Here is a 15,647-nt window from a genome sequence, read left to right as displayed (position 1 = left end):
CAATGTAAATTCATTCTGTTACAAATCAAATTCACCTTTTTGAAAATTAAATTTATTTTTCTGCAAATCAAATCCACTTCTTTGCAAATTGAATTCACTCTTTTGAATGTAAATTTGTTACTTTCCAAATCAAAATCACCCCTTTTTAAATTAAATTGATTATTGTGCTTATTTCATTCACCCTTTTGCAGAAACTCACTCTTTTGCTATGTATATTCAATTTTTTGCTAATAAAACACATCCATCGCAAATTAAATTAAATTTTTTCAAATCATATTCAACCTTTTGCAATGTAATTTCAATCATTTACATATAAATGTCCCCTTTTTTGAAAATTAAAATAACTCTTTTCCAATGTAAATTCAATCATATACAATACAAATCAATGTCACCTTCATCTAAATTAAAATCACTTTTTTCTAATGTAAGTTCATTCTGTTACAAAATAAATTTTTTTTCTGCTAATCAAATTCACTTCATGGCAAATTGAATTCACTCTTTTGTAAATTAGATTGATTATTGTGCTTATTACATTCACCCTTTGCAGAAATGCACTCTTTTGCTATGTAAATTTATTCTTTTGCTAATCAAATACATCCTTCGCAAATTAAATTCAACTTTTTGAAATCATATTCACCCTTTTGCAATGTAAATTCAGTCATTTACAAATCAATTTCACCTTTTTCTAAATTAAAATCACTCTTTTCCAATGTAATTTCATTCTGTTCCAAATCAAATTCATACTTTCGCAAATTAAATTTATTTTTCTGCAAATCAAATTCACTTCTATGCAAATTGAATTCACTCTTTTGAATGTAAATTTGTTATTTTACAGATCAAATTCACCCTTTTGTAAATTAAATTGATTATTGTGCTAATTACAATCACTCTTTTGCAGAAATGCACTCTTTTGCTATGTAAATTTATTCTTTTGCTAATCAAATACATCCTTCGCAAATTGAATTAATCTTTTTCAAATTATTTCACCCTTCTGCAATGTAAATTCAGTCATTTACAAATCAATTTCACCTTTTTCTAAATTAAAATCACTCTTTTCCGATGTAAATTCATTCTGTTACAAATCAAATTCACCCTTTCGCAAATTAAATTTATTTTTCTGCAAATCAAATTCACTTCTATGCAAATTGAATTCACTCTTTTGAATGTAAATTTGTTATTTTACAAATCAAATTCACCCTTTTGTAAATCTAATTGATTATTGTGCTAATTACATTCACATTTTTTCAGAAATGCACAGCAATTAAATTCAACTTTTTCAAATCATATTTACCCTTTCGCAAATTAAATTTACTTTTCTGAAAATCTATTTAATTTGGAAATCATACTTATTTTTTTGCAAGTAAACTTCACAATTTTCAAATCAATGATTAATGCTTATTTCATAGAATAAGTTCTCCTCACAAAAAATCAAATGTTGATAAATATTTGACAAAGCGCCATTAAAATTGTTAAATTTTTTGTTTGAATTAACCGATTATTGTAATCTAATGCTATTAAGTTTAATATCCAAATTTTTGTTTAGAGAGTAACAAAAATAGAAAAGTTCCAAAAGAAAGAAGGTATACAAAAAAATAACATTCCTTGAAGTAATTACAATAATTTGAAAAATAGCACAATATGCCGTTTTTCAATGTCGGCTTGATGTCTAAATTTCACAAAACATTTCATCCATTATTTTAAAAACATTTTTGCAAATGTTATTTATATTTAAAACATTTTTTATAGTAAGAAACAACGAAATTCATTTACGTTGCTGTTTTTTTTTTCTCTTTGAAGTAGGACAACTTACCTCGCTTTGAATCTGTAAGTACAGCTGCTGTTTTTTGGATAGCTAGAAGGAAACTGCGGCGAATAGAATCTCCCTTTGGTCAAGGAATTGTTCGTGTTTATAAATTGATAATCGCACGTCGCTCCGGGCGTTTTCAACCCTTCTATCTTGTACTTGCCTGAAACAAACAGCGACAAATCTTTTAATAAAAAGGTTTAAGAAACGGGTTAAAAAATAGAGATGACAATAAAAATAGTCGAAAAAACTGGGTCACCTTTACAATTTCCTTCCTTTGTTAAAGGGAGTAAAAGAAAAGAAGGTTCAACAAACTTGTTGCTAAGTGGCCTGCAATATAAATTTGTTTAGAGAAAGGTAAACCTTGTACCACTGGTAAAATCTCTCTATCCATCTCTTCGTTGTACAAAGATATTTACTTATCCTTAAAATTTATCCTTCCGCTTTGAACATAATATTTCAAGAGAAAGGTCGTTTTTAAAAAAACAAAAATTAAACGAAAGGTTGAATGATATAGGCTTTTTTTTTCATTTTCCCTACACTAATGGCCACAATTAAGAAACCTTGATACATTTTCTTGAGAAAAATAAAAAAATTGTATATTGGCTGTATACGACAATAAAAAGACCTAATCTCATAGCTTATTATTCTGGTGAACGAAAGATCAACAAAAATAAAGTAGCGAAAAATTAGGCTGCGTAAAAATACTGACCAATTTATGCTTAAGTCTCATTAGAGGCATTAGAAATGCATGGCACCTAACTCAACTGAAAATATATATGCAAGTAAAAGCTTGAAAAAGCTCATAAAGGCTATAAAAATACTCAAATCACTCAAAATTTAAAATGTAACATTATAAATAGATATTTAAAACTAGGTTAATTACGTCATATAATTCGTGCCAGATACTACATGATAAAATACTCTTTAAAGAAATATTAGAAATTTTCAGGGTCAGTTTAAATCAATTATCCTGCCTCATAAAATATGGTCAAATTATAAAATGTCTATTTGAAATTAAATTAATGAAGGATAAATTTTACAAAAATTTTCTTATATAATTGACACTTTTGAGGATTTCTAGGAATTTTAGTAAATTTAAATATATGTTTTTGATCTGCATATAACACAAAAAGAAAATAACATTAAAATAAATTCGTGTAAAAACCAAAAACGAAAAGAATACATTTTATGTGAGCAATTCTTGTAACAAAATACAACCAAGTGACAAAATTATAGACACACCCCTAATTGTTATGATTTTTTAATGTAATGGGTTTGCACTACAAATATTTATTCAAAACACATGAAATAAATATTTTTCTTCAGTAAACTTTAATTTTTCAGTAAATAAGAGAAAAAATGATTAAAATACTAAAATTAAACGATTTTGTCTGCGACAAAATTATAGACACATGTGTGGTGATTAGTGACCGTTAATCGATATTTATTTAGAAATCGTGAGATGCGGTCTGGAGTGATGTAGGTTTCAGAAAAACATTTTCTTTATCGTGCCAACGTTTCGATCTTTATTGAAATCATCTTCAGGGCTCAAAGGCTTGTCTTCTGTGTAATTGTGTCATTCTTGGGCACTCTCGACACGACACGCAGGTGGCAAGTGTTCTTTAACTCTCGTTTTTAATTCTCTACCGCTTTGTCCTATATATTTAATATCTGAATCATTACAATTGAGTTGGTAAACCCCGCTTTTTTTCAAGTTGTCTACTTTGTCTTTAGGTTTTGAGAGGATGTTTCATTTTTGCAATTCATGTCGAGAGACATGGTTGTAGAACTCCTTCAACTGATGATAAGCTAAAAGCTCGAAATCCGGATCGTTGCGAAACAACTTACTGTAAGTAGGAACTATCTTTTTAAAAAGGATTGAACACCGCACTCACTCCATCATTCTTCATTTCTATCTTACCTACATACTCAAATCATAGCCTCGCCACATAAACTTATTAATGAATGATGGATCAGGTTGAGCAAAAAATCAAACGGTTACGTTTACGCTCAAATGTCAAACCTGCCTATCAGTGCGTATAAAAAATAAGATCATACCTATCATCAGATAGCAGTCTCACTTGGAACGCACATACAGACATGTACGATTAATATAAACACTAAGGATGCATAACTATCTACCGCGTACAAAAAATCTCATCTGACCAATTTGGAGGTATGTGGTCCTGTGGAGCCAAATCCTCCAACATCCAACGATGTCAATCCTTCCAACCTAAAATTCTCTGCCGTCCTCAATCCTCCCTTCTACGTCACCAATCAAATGATCCTTAAAGACCTTAAAATCCCATCTGTAAAGGGTCTGATCCAAACATGCTTCCTCAATTTCCATTCTAACCTATACATTACAATTAATTAAGGTTTTTAGTTGAGATGAAAAAAAGTTAATGGCACGAGAGGGATTCCAACCCACGAACTTCGGCTAGTTACGCCGCAGCTCTACCACCTGAGCTATCGTGACCTCGATCCACTCGGACATCAACTCCCCATCTCAACCTCACCTTATGAGTTTCCGTCCTTTTGCCATTTTTCAATGGGGAGTTGATGTCCGAGAGGATCGAGGTCACGATAGCTCAGGTGGTAGAGTAGCGGCGTATCAAGCCGAAGGTCGTGGGTTCGAATCCCTCTCGCGCCATTAACTTTTTTTCATCTCAACTAAAAACCTTAAATAATTGTAATGTATTAATTGGTCAAGCGGACCACGAATTTAGTGAATTTAATGATTAAAATGAAGTACACTTCACTAAAGCTCTCCGTCGCCATTTCAATTTTCGTCGAGAATCCAAACCGATTACACGACATTTGAAAAATGGCAAAAGGAGGGAAAACTCATAAGGTGGGGTTGAGATGGGGAGTTGATGTCCGAGGGGATCGAAGTCACGATAGCTCAGGTGGTAGAGCAGCGGCGTATCAAGCCGAAAGTCGTGGGTTCGAATCCCTCTCGCGCCATTAACTTTTTTTCATCTCAACTAAAAACCTTAATTAATTCTAATGTATTAATTGGTCAAGCGGACCACGAAATTAGTGAATCTAACCTATACTTCGACCTTAACCCATCTGGCTTAAATTCTTTCCTCAACCCTTATAATCCTCCACGAAGTTTAAAACTACTTTGGCTATCTTATTTACCCCTATCCGCAATTTAAAAAAATAAGAGCTCCAGTACTGGCTGGTTTTTCTACACACTTCCTCCTGGTCTGACAGTTCTGTATATATTACAATTAATTAAGGTTTTTAGTTGAGATAAAAAAGTCAGTGACACAACACTAAGACCTTATATAAAAAGAATAATTGTTAAATCAATTGTAGAAATATGTTTTTTTAATATAGGCCCTGATGATGACCTTAAAATTGGTCGAAACCTTGGCAGTTATAACTGAATTTGCTTTTTTCCTCAAGACAATTTCTTGATATAGAGTGTTCGTGAATTATTTTAGTTTCATTTCTTTTATTTAAATAACAATCTTAATTATTATTTTCAATTAATTAAGGTTTTTGGTTGTGATAAAAAAGTCAATGGCACGAGCGGGTTTCGAACCCACGACCTTCGGCTTGATAAGCCGCTACTCTCCCACTTGAGCTATCGTGACCTCGATCCACTCGGACACTAAGTTCCCATCTCAACTCCACCTTTTGAATTTTCCCTCCTTTTTGCCATTTTCTGTATATAGCTGTACTATTTCCTTAATTTATATTTTTTTTGTACAGATAGACATGAATAAAATACAAACATAAGAATACATATCAAATATTACATTAGATTTGGTATTAAAAGACTCGGCTATAAAACTACTAAGAGGCTAGTTCATTTTCAAACTCTACATTATTATATATGCGTAAAGGAAATTTTTTTTGTTTCGAAAATACTGATTTTACCCGAAAGAGGATTCGGCCCACCGCGCCAGTGTAAACACGCATCTGGAGGTTGCAAATTGATTGCTTTGTGCAAACATTATTCCACCGATTCCAATATTCTTTACCATTACAGGTGGGCCTCGTGTTTTCCTTGTTACACCCAAAACACCCCGCACAGAGAACTAAAGTACGGCTTTGTCACACAAAAAAAACAACAAAGTATATTTTTTAGGCAGAGAATTAAAAATCCAAAAATGCAAATCGACGGGCCTAGGTCTTTTTTTTTATTTTTAAGGAGAAAGAGTTGGATAAAGAAAGAAATATATAGAGTTAGTGAGAGAGAATTTGTCGTATGTTTATGTATTCTCATTGTGTTTACTAAAGCGACATTAACGGGTCTCATTTAGACGATTCAATGAAACCACTGACCACCGTGTACAGAGTTCTTAGTTAGATTGCATAGTCGGTCCAAATTAGCTACTCGTTGTGTGTTAAGCCTATAGAAATTTACGTTCCGTCCAGTTCCCGTTGAAAGCGGCCCTTTGATTATTGCTGCAAAAGGTAGAAAGAGAGAAATGCGGGCCCCCTGGGTATGCATCTTATACGGTCCTCATGACTAATGAAAAAGTTAGTCTGGCCCCAGGAATACATGAGGGTCCCCGACCCAACGTTTTCACTTGCCCGTATTACGTCCGTATTCCTCTGGGACTTTGCGACCCACCTGCAGGGTTTCTAAGCCCCTCTGGATATTAAACTCTATCAACATCTGGACGTTTTCTTATCCTTACAAACTGGACATTTTCAGGCGAACAATAAAAGTAGTTAATTACGTTTCCTTTGAACTGTTTTGTAACTAATTTAAACTGTAAAAGCATTTCTTACTACAAAAAAGGACCAAATAATTTTCCAAATCCTGTGGAATTGCATGCCAGAGTCAAATATTAACCTTGCAAAGAAAAAAAAAGTATTTCAATATCTACATATATATATATATATATATATATATATATATATATATATATGTGTGTGTAATAATAATTTCCGACTGGATGCTTTAGAATAATTTTATTTTGATTGAATTAATTAAAATGTGTGGTGGTTGGACCGTTAATCGATAATTATTCAGAAATCGTGAGATGCGGTCTGGTGTGATGTAGGTTCCAGAAAAACATTTTCTTTATCGTGCCAACGTTTCGATCTTTATTGAGATCATCTTCAGAGCCTGGGATTTAGAAACATTGTTTACATTTAACAAATATGCATTGTATAAATTCACTTTTCCTCCTAAATGTATTTGTTAAATGTAAACAATGTTTTTAAATCACAGGCCCTGAAGATGATCTCAATAAAGATCGAAACGTTCTCACGATAAAGAAAATGTTTTTCTGAAACCTTCATCATTCCAGACCGCATCTCACGATTTCTGAATAAATATTAATTAAAATATTTTCTGTTAAGAGTTGTATTTAATTAAATTGAATTTTTGTGGCTGTACATTTCAAGTAATATTGTGGAACAATTATGAATATATTTTATATCTCGTTTCTTACTTTGTTCCGTCGTCTTTAAATAAATTCTAAAATTAAATTAGTTCCGTAAATAACTATTAGCCATTTCGTTTATAAATTTAGTATTAGTTAATAAATATGGTTATAAATTTGACACTGTTGCAGAAAGAAAAAGTTTTCTTTTACAAAATTACATTAACCATTTTCTAAAAATTATTAATTATTTATTATTCTAAGAAAACGTGATGGCATGTTAGGCATGGAACATATTGATAAAGAGGGTGTAGACTATTTTTATTGTAAGAAAAAAATAAATAGTATTAGGCAGACAATAAATCTAATGAAATGCAAATAAGAGGTTGGGAATTAGTGAATAAAAGAGACGAAAACAGAGAAAGAGACAGAGAGAGAAAGGGACATAAAGATAGATATAGATATAAAGATAGATCGATAAAGATAGATAGATAGATCGATCGATAGATAGATAGATAAAGATAGAAAGATAGATAGGCAGATAGGCAGCAAGATAGATGGATATATGGACAGATAGATATGTGTATATATATATATATATATATATATATAGAGAGAGAGAGAGAGAGAGAGAGACATAAATATAAATATAGATGGATAAATATACAGGGTGAATTGCTACTCGTGCTACAAACTTCTCCAGTAGATTCTTCACCCTAAAATGAACAAAAAAGTTCATATTGTCCATGGTCCGATTCTCAACCATTTCAGAGTAATTTCGCTTTTTATCGATTTTGAAAGATATCACGTCCTGGCGTCGGAAAATCGTGATATCTTTTAATCTAAACATTTCTCTGAAAATCTAATAGCACCGTTGAAATTCCCGTTAATTTTTCAATAAGAAGATGACGGTGGCAAAATGTTTGGGCTAATTTTTTGTGTTTTATTTCAGCCAGAACTACAAAAAGAGTGGAAAATTGTGTAAATCGGAAAGTGTATAAAGTAATCCAGAGTTTCTAATTTTAGTCTCAGAAGGCAGCAAATTTGAGGAAAACTACCTGATTTAATAACGCTTCCAACGCACTCGTCATTTTCTTATTTAGTGGTTGTGAGACCAAGATGTTGATGACAAAAAGAGAAAAAATGGTAGTTCAAGGATTGCTAATGTTTGAGAGTGACTTGCTACTCGTGCTACAAACTTCACCAGTAGATTCTTGACCCTAAAATGAACAAAAAAGTTCATATTGACCATGGTCCGATTCTCAACCATTTCAGAGTAATTTCGCTTTTTATCGATTTTGAAAGATATCACGTCCTGGCGTCGGAAAATCGTGATATCTTTTAATCTAAACATTTCTCTTAAAATCTATAAGCACCGTTGAAATCCCCGTTATTATATTTATAGATATAGCTGGATAAATATATAGATAAAAAGATAGTTAGATAAAAATAGATAGATAGTTAGACAGATAGATTATATATAGATATGTAGGTCGATAGATGGATAGATAGATAGATTTATAAATAGATAAATAGATCGATAGATAGATAGATAGATAGATAGATAGATAGGTAGATAGATGGATAGATATAGAGATAGATAGATAGGTAGATAGGTAGATAGGTAGATAGATAGATAGATAGATAGATAGATAGATAGATAGAGATAGAGATAGAGAGAGAGAGAGAGTGAGAGAGAGAGTGGGAGAGGGGGGAGATATATAAATATATGTATAGATAGATAAATATATAGATAGAAAGATAGGACGATAAAAGTAGATAGATAGTTAGATAGATAGATTATATATAGATATGTAGGTAGATAGATGGATAGATAGATAGATAGATAGATAGATAGATAGATAGATAGATAGATAGATAGAGAGAGAGAGAGAGAGAGAGAGAGAGAGAGAGAGAGAGAGAGAGAGAGAGTGAGGAGAGATATAAATATATGTATAGATAGATAAATATATAGATAGAAAGATAGTTCGATAAAAATAGATAGATAGTTAGATAGATAGATTATAGATAGATAGGTAGGTAGATACATAGATGGATAGATACATAGATAGATTTATAAATAGATAGATCGATCGATAGATAGATAGATAGAGAGAGAGAGAGAGAGAGAGAGAGAGAGAGCGAGAGAGAGAGAGAAAGAGAGAGAGAGAGACAGAGAGAGTGAGAGAGAGTGAGGGTGAGCGGGTGAGAGACGAGAAGGAGTGAGAGCGAGAGGGGGAGAGTGTACTGGATAAAACAATTGATATAGGCGGATAATGAATGTAGAAAATAAAAGCTGATGTAGTGAATCACTGAAAAAACAAGAGAAAGGGAGAGAGAGAAACAGAAAAATAGGAAAGAGAAAGGAGGAAAAATACAAATAATAATATATTAAAAGAAATAGAGAGGTAGGAATTAGTGCATAACAAAGAGAGAGAGAGAGAGAGAGAGCTACAAAGAGTCAGAGAGACAGATAGACAGACAGACACAGAGTGGAATGATTTTCTAAGAATTTCACAATTTCGCATAAAGTAAATTAATATTGATGAAGCTTCAAATTAAAATTGTAGTTTACCATTTGAAAACATCTTTCAATTCGTTAAAGAGTTTATGTAAATCTGTAATTAATGCAAATTCTGAAAAGAGAACTTATTGATTTTAAATTGGGTATTTATAGAATAAAATATTAGGAAAAACTAGAAATTTGTCTTCCTGTATATTAGTGATGGTTGATGAGCCATATCCGCCAGAATTAATTGGAAAGGAAATGGATAATACCTTGCTATAATTGAAGAAAGAAAAATTGTTAATGTTTTCATGTCTTTTTATAAGGCATGTGTTTCTTCAAGAAAACACATTTCAGCACTATGCCGAAAATAATTTTAAGAAATTGTACAAATTTAAACAATTTTTCGTATGGCGTTTTGTAGAGAAAAATTTGAAGCAGACACTCATGACATTCAGAAAATATGAAAAGTGATTTTTTCTCAATAGAATTAATTTTTTACAAATCCATCCTGTATATAACTTTTTTTTGGTTAACTTTATTTTAAACAACAGCATTAATAATTTTAAGGCACTAATAGGCTAAACCCGCACGACTTATGTGTATTGCGTTACTGTAGAACGGATGCGCCGTTAAGACCTTGTAAAAAAACTTGGAAATATTATATACACAGGTAATTTATGTCAAATAATTTTAACCATTCATTTCTATCCACATTTTTAATTAAATTTACAACTAATGCAGAAGATTAAGGAAATGATAGACTGTATAAATTTTACACTATTAATGCCTTATTTCAAATTTAATAACAAATTCTGATATAATGTGCATTATTTATTTTTATTACTAATTTATTACTTATTTCTTATTTTCTTTCTCTCAATCCGTGAATGTTTTAATTAAAGGACAGATTTATTATTTTTTATTTATTTATTCGTCTTTGATAATGTGATTTGAGGGGCTTTAGGAAAAAAAGTGTTTACTACAGCTGCAATTTGTCTTCATTGGCTTCTTAAGCTCTTTAATCTTACATAATTTATCGTATTGATCAGACAATTTTTGCTGTTTTTCAACTGATAAATATTTAAATAATGTAATTTAACGTTTATAATTTAACGAAATTAGTATGGTAAAAGTTTTATAACGAAATTATAAAAAAATCCTTGTCTTAATTTTAGACGTGTTGAATAAGTTTTGGTAATTTTTGTTTAAAGTCCAAATAAGATACTGCGAGAGGGGGAATCAGTGGATGATATACTGGATATGGACTGACAGAACCATCTGACCAAGTCCCAGATGATCCCGACGCCCGTTTTTTGTGAGCTATTGTCTAACTTTTCGACTCCGGGGACTTTTTTGCCTGGTGGAAATTAATCCGCTTCACAATCGGATTTGGACGAAATGAATAAGTAACGTTCAAAATTAATTTTCCACTGGCCAATAGGTAAATAAATAAAACGTTTTTACGTAAAATTCAAGATTTTATCTGCCTTTGGAGACGTTCGACCTGAGTTCTAAAGGGAACGTGTTCCGTTTTTTTTAAATAAACCGTTATTTTGCAAACAAGTGATAAAAAACTATGACCTATATTTCAAATATGCAAGGGAAAATACGACACAAGGGGTAAAAAAGTTTGGCCAAAAGAGTTTACAAGGGGAATGAGTTAGGGGCTGCTAGAAATTCCTACCAAATAAAAACAGCTTAGAAAAAACTTCTTAATATAAGAGACCCCTTTAACGTTTGTATTTTAAATTAAAAACTTCGTAAATAAACTATAAATTGTTATATTTCTGGTTTATATAAAACAAATTAAGACTTTATTAAAAAAGGATTAATTGGTACAGTTAGTTGTTCAATACTTTTTATTCTTGTAATAAATTCAATACAAATGTTCAGGGATTGTTTATACAAACATAATTAAAGATTAATTAACATCTCGATACGTATTATTTATCTTTCATTACTGTATTTATTTGCGAAACTTCACAACATTTGTTAAACTGATAGCCAAGCTAGATTTTCGCATAATACGACCTGAGTTTAAATTGGGCCGAAATGAGGCTCAGGAGGAAGGAAATATAAACCATATTTGGTGCGAGGGTCCCGTTTATGAGTACGCGGTTCCGTGTTGGTTTAGAATTCCTGATGTTGACTTAAAGGCTAAGGCTTGATGAGTAACTTCCCCGTTGAATCTGCACAACGACCATTTATAATCTCCTACATGCGCCCTTTGCCGGGGAAACTTCCACTTATATAACGTTACTGACCGTCAAAATCCTCCGTGAAAAATAGATCTTCGTGTTAAGAAAACAGCCAAGTAAATAAATCTTGAAACCTGACTTTAATAAAAATTATAAATTACACTTCAGCGGTGTTTTTTTACAAATTAAAACATTGAACATAAGAAAATTGTGGCGTTAACACTTGAACTTTTAATTAATAAAAGTTATGTAAATTGGTCGACGACATTCAACAGATAGTTGGACGTTAACCTATCCTGCTTGGCATAAAATTTATATACGTACATAAAATTCTAGTAAGTTTTGTGAATGTGTGTAGGTCAGGCCTGACACTAAGTCCTTTTAAAAATAAAAAAAATTGATTAACATAAATGTGTGAAGGACAAAGATGTTTTCATTTCTTTGTAATTATTTTTTTTTGAACTATTTAAAAATAAAAGTCAGTTCTACCCTTCGCCCTGCACTAATTTTCTTAAAATAAAACGTTCTATTTTTACATGTACTTTTCTTATTATCCATATTTTAAACTAATGAAGTGATTCAACCAATTTTTCATAACAATTTCTGAAGATCTTGATAGCTAAGTCATCAATTCAGGTTCTCAACTTCTTTTTGGTATTAGAAAAGACCTGAAGTCAAATAACGACAGAAAGGGCGAGATAGCCGAGATGGCAGAAACGTTTCGAGTTCGAGTACCAATGGAGGTACTAACTTTTGTCAGGATTATATTAATTATATTATTCGGATTATAATAAAAATACCAACCCTTGACTGACTATTTAGCACCCGAGGGAGTAAGTAAATTTGTACCATGTCAAATTTACATCTGATCTATACACAACCACGGTGGAATCGAACAAACTCTTAGTTAGAAAGATAAGATAGACGAAATGTATACTTTTAGCGAAAAAATTAGTTTCCCCCCTTACCGGCCAGCGCTTTGAGGTTTTTTATTGTGGAAATTTTGTTCCCCAGTAGAAGCATCTGGTCCATCATTCATTGTTTATATAGCATTATATCATTCTTATTTGGCCCTGGCGAAGAGAATACGACCAGCAACTCATGTACACACAAACATACATTGGCGGGTCTAGGGTACTGGATATTCCACTAAAGACTTGCAAGCATTCACGCTAATAAATGCTTACACTCTAACTTGATTTTTTATACTATATGTATCATAGGTGCCATTCACCTACGCCTGTGGGTATGACCTTTGTTGTCACCCCCGACCACGTGGTATACGAAGGATCGAATCACAGAAGCGTATAGCGTTCGAGGACTTCGCTGACGGAGACCATCGAATACAGGGTAGCGGATGGGAACGGTGAAGTGCAGTTTATAACTTATCCTGACCAAGCGGCCTTTTGCCTACACGTGGCTCCACCGTTAGGGTCTGTTAGGAGACTGAACACAAAGAGGACAGCAGCCTGCTCGTTCGATGGAGAAGAGATGTAGCAAATTTGATTGGAGGATTGTTTCTGGGTGGATCGGGTGAATCCTGAAAATGTAAGCTTGTAAAGCCTGGGAATGCCGTGCCCGCAGCTTGGAGGGGTGGTTACCTCATGGAGGGTCTCGATGAAGAGATACCACAGAAGAGATGTGGATCATTCTCGATGAGTTATAATGTGGAGAAGGGTAACATTGAACGAGCAAGCGGGATCCGTTTAAGGGCAAGCGCATCACGAAAAAATTCCCTCGTTTCTCAATCTAATTCCTGGGACTGTGCTGCGGGCGCAGTTGGTTGCAAGAGGGATTTCCAGGCACAAAATAATGGTATAGACTTGAGAACGTGACAAACTATCTTAAACCTAAGCTGCACGAGTTTCCTGGCATGCATGATCGCCTTAAGCATCCTCTGCATGCATTTGGACGATAGGACCAAGGAAGCGTACAGCGCGCGAGGATGCCAAGACTGCGCCTACCTAGTCCCTCTAGATGCGTTAAGAGAGTTGTTGCCCCTTGAGAGCTGACCTCGGACGGCGGGTGCTGCATCAGAAGCACACACGGTTTAGGGTACCAGATCCTGTCTATATACGGACGGTTTGGTGCATAACCATGTGAATTGCGGGGCAGTAAAGTTTCGTTCCAAGTTCAAGCCTAGCTGCATGGGTAAGGACTCGCAGTGGCTTGGTGGCGAGACCCTCAGCGGGTACCTAGAGAAGAGATTGTGTTTCATCCGTGGCCGTGGACCAGACTTGCGTATGAACTCCGAATAACCTCTCGACCTCGGTGATCGGAGAGATCTGACTGCCAATGCGTACAGCCTACGAGGAGGCTAATACTGCTGACGAAGTTCCTCGAATGCGTGAGGAATGGTGGACAGGGGAGGATGTTTGTCGGTGGGTCACCGAAGCCACGGTCTCCTCTAGGGGGCGGTTAGAGATTCCACTAAAACCGAAACCGCGGCCGGAGCGGATCCGGAGGCTAACGGAGTTCATACACCCAAAGAGTTGTCGTCTCTATCTAGGGAGTGCGTGAGAGACTTGGTCGATGCATTTCGTCCCAATTTGGGTATCCCTTTACGCGCAGCACACGATTGAGTATACAATGTTAACCCACCCGCTCGGAAGGGGCAAGCGGGAGAATTCGACATATCGACCATGCTGCGGGATGATATGGGCTTCTACACCGAACCTCACTCGAAATTTTCCGTCCGCGGAGATGAGTCGCTTCTAACTTGAAAACCTAAATGTGTGATAAAGCCTATGTGCCATGTGCGCACGCTAAAGGTCCTCAATGTTAAAAGACATTCCGACCCCAGTGGGAAACATATATGTAGCTTTAAAAGTTTGGGAGGCACCGGAGTTTTACTCCTAAACCTAGGTTAGTGGATTTTTGAGGTGAAGTATATCCTCCCACATATACATAAGCATTTCATTTAATAAATACATTCATACAATATGTACAGAAAAAATTTGAGGAATCAGTGGAATATTTGATATTATGCCAGTTCTTTCACTATAAACACAATTTTCTTAAAAAAATGTTCTAATGTGAAAAGGTCTGTTAAGTACTGTACATTCCGTCACAAAAACCGATCACGCTAATAAATCAATTCAGGACGAGAAATTAATTACCTAGTTTGATAGATGTGTAAAGACCTGAACATTCCGCCACTAAAATTCACGCTAATAAATACATCTAAATTGGAAAACCACATGTGGGTAGCATCAAAGGAAATAATTTGCAAATCCGTTTCAGGTATCGATGGATTCACTGCCATCACTGCTGATATTCAGATTCTTCGACAAAATACACTATTTTCTGGACATCGAATTAATTTCCGGCTATGAATTTCAGGACTTACGTGAAAATCTTTTATGAGTTCAAACCTTACTCAAAGATTATTATTACATTAAATTAAGTTATCTTTGATTAAGGTTTCAAAATAATCAGATGAGGTTCTAGCACCTAAGCTTCAAAATGCATAGCCAGAAATGAATTAATTAATTCGTTGGAGAAGTTTAATTAAACTCCTAACTATATTTCATAAAACAAGGAAAACGAGCTGAATAATAATTAAATGTTTGCTCTTGTTATGTAATAATTACTTGAGGCTAATAATTAAGAAAAGTATTGATCTCGATTCAATGAAATTTTATTAGAGTTGCAGTGCACAAAAGGAGAAAATAAAATTTAAAAAAGTTGAAACTTAAAACTTTTTAGAGAAAATTTTACATATATTTAAATTTTTCTTTTCTTTCAACTTGATGAACTATCATTTGTGATTTCGTGAG

General features: G+C 33.6%; 1 protein-coding gene across 1 annotated transcript in view; it reads right to left on the bottom strand.

Annotated features, from left to right (window-relative positions):
- LOC106666907 (suppressor of lurcher protein 1-like) overlaps positions 1 to 15,647 on the bottom strand; it is a 156,156-nt gene that overhangs the window by 83,312 nt on the left and 57,197 nt on the right. Inside the window, exon 2 of the mRNA XM_014394445.2 lies at positions 1,811 to 1,967. The gene's annotated coding sequence lies outside the window, so the exon portion shown is untranslated. The remainder of the gene's footprint in view (positions 1 to 1,810; positions 1,968 to 15,647) is intronic.

The sequence above is a fragment of the Cimex lectularius genome, unplaced genomic scaffold (assembly GCF_000648675.2).
Source record: "Cimex lectularius strain Harlan isolate CLEC.00 unplaced genomic scaffold, Clec_2.1 scaffold92, whole genome shotgun sequence".
In the NCBI taxonomy this organism is placed as follows: Eukaryota; Metazoa; Arthropoda; class Insecta; order Hemiptera; family Cimicidae; genus Cimex; species Cimex lectularius.
Note: the sequence above shows the minus strand (reverse complement) of the source record. Positions and strands in the feature narration are given on the sequence as shown.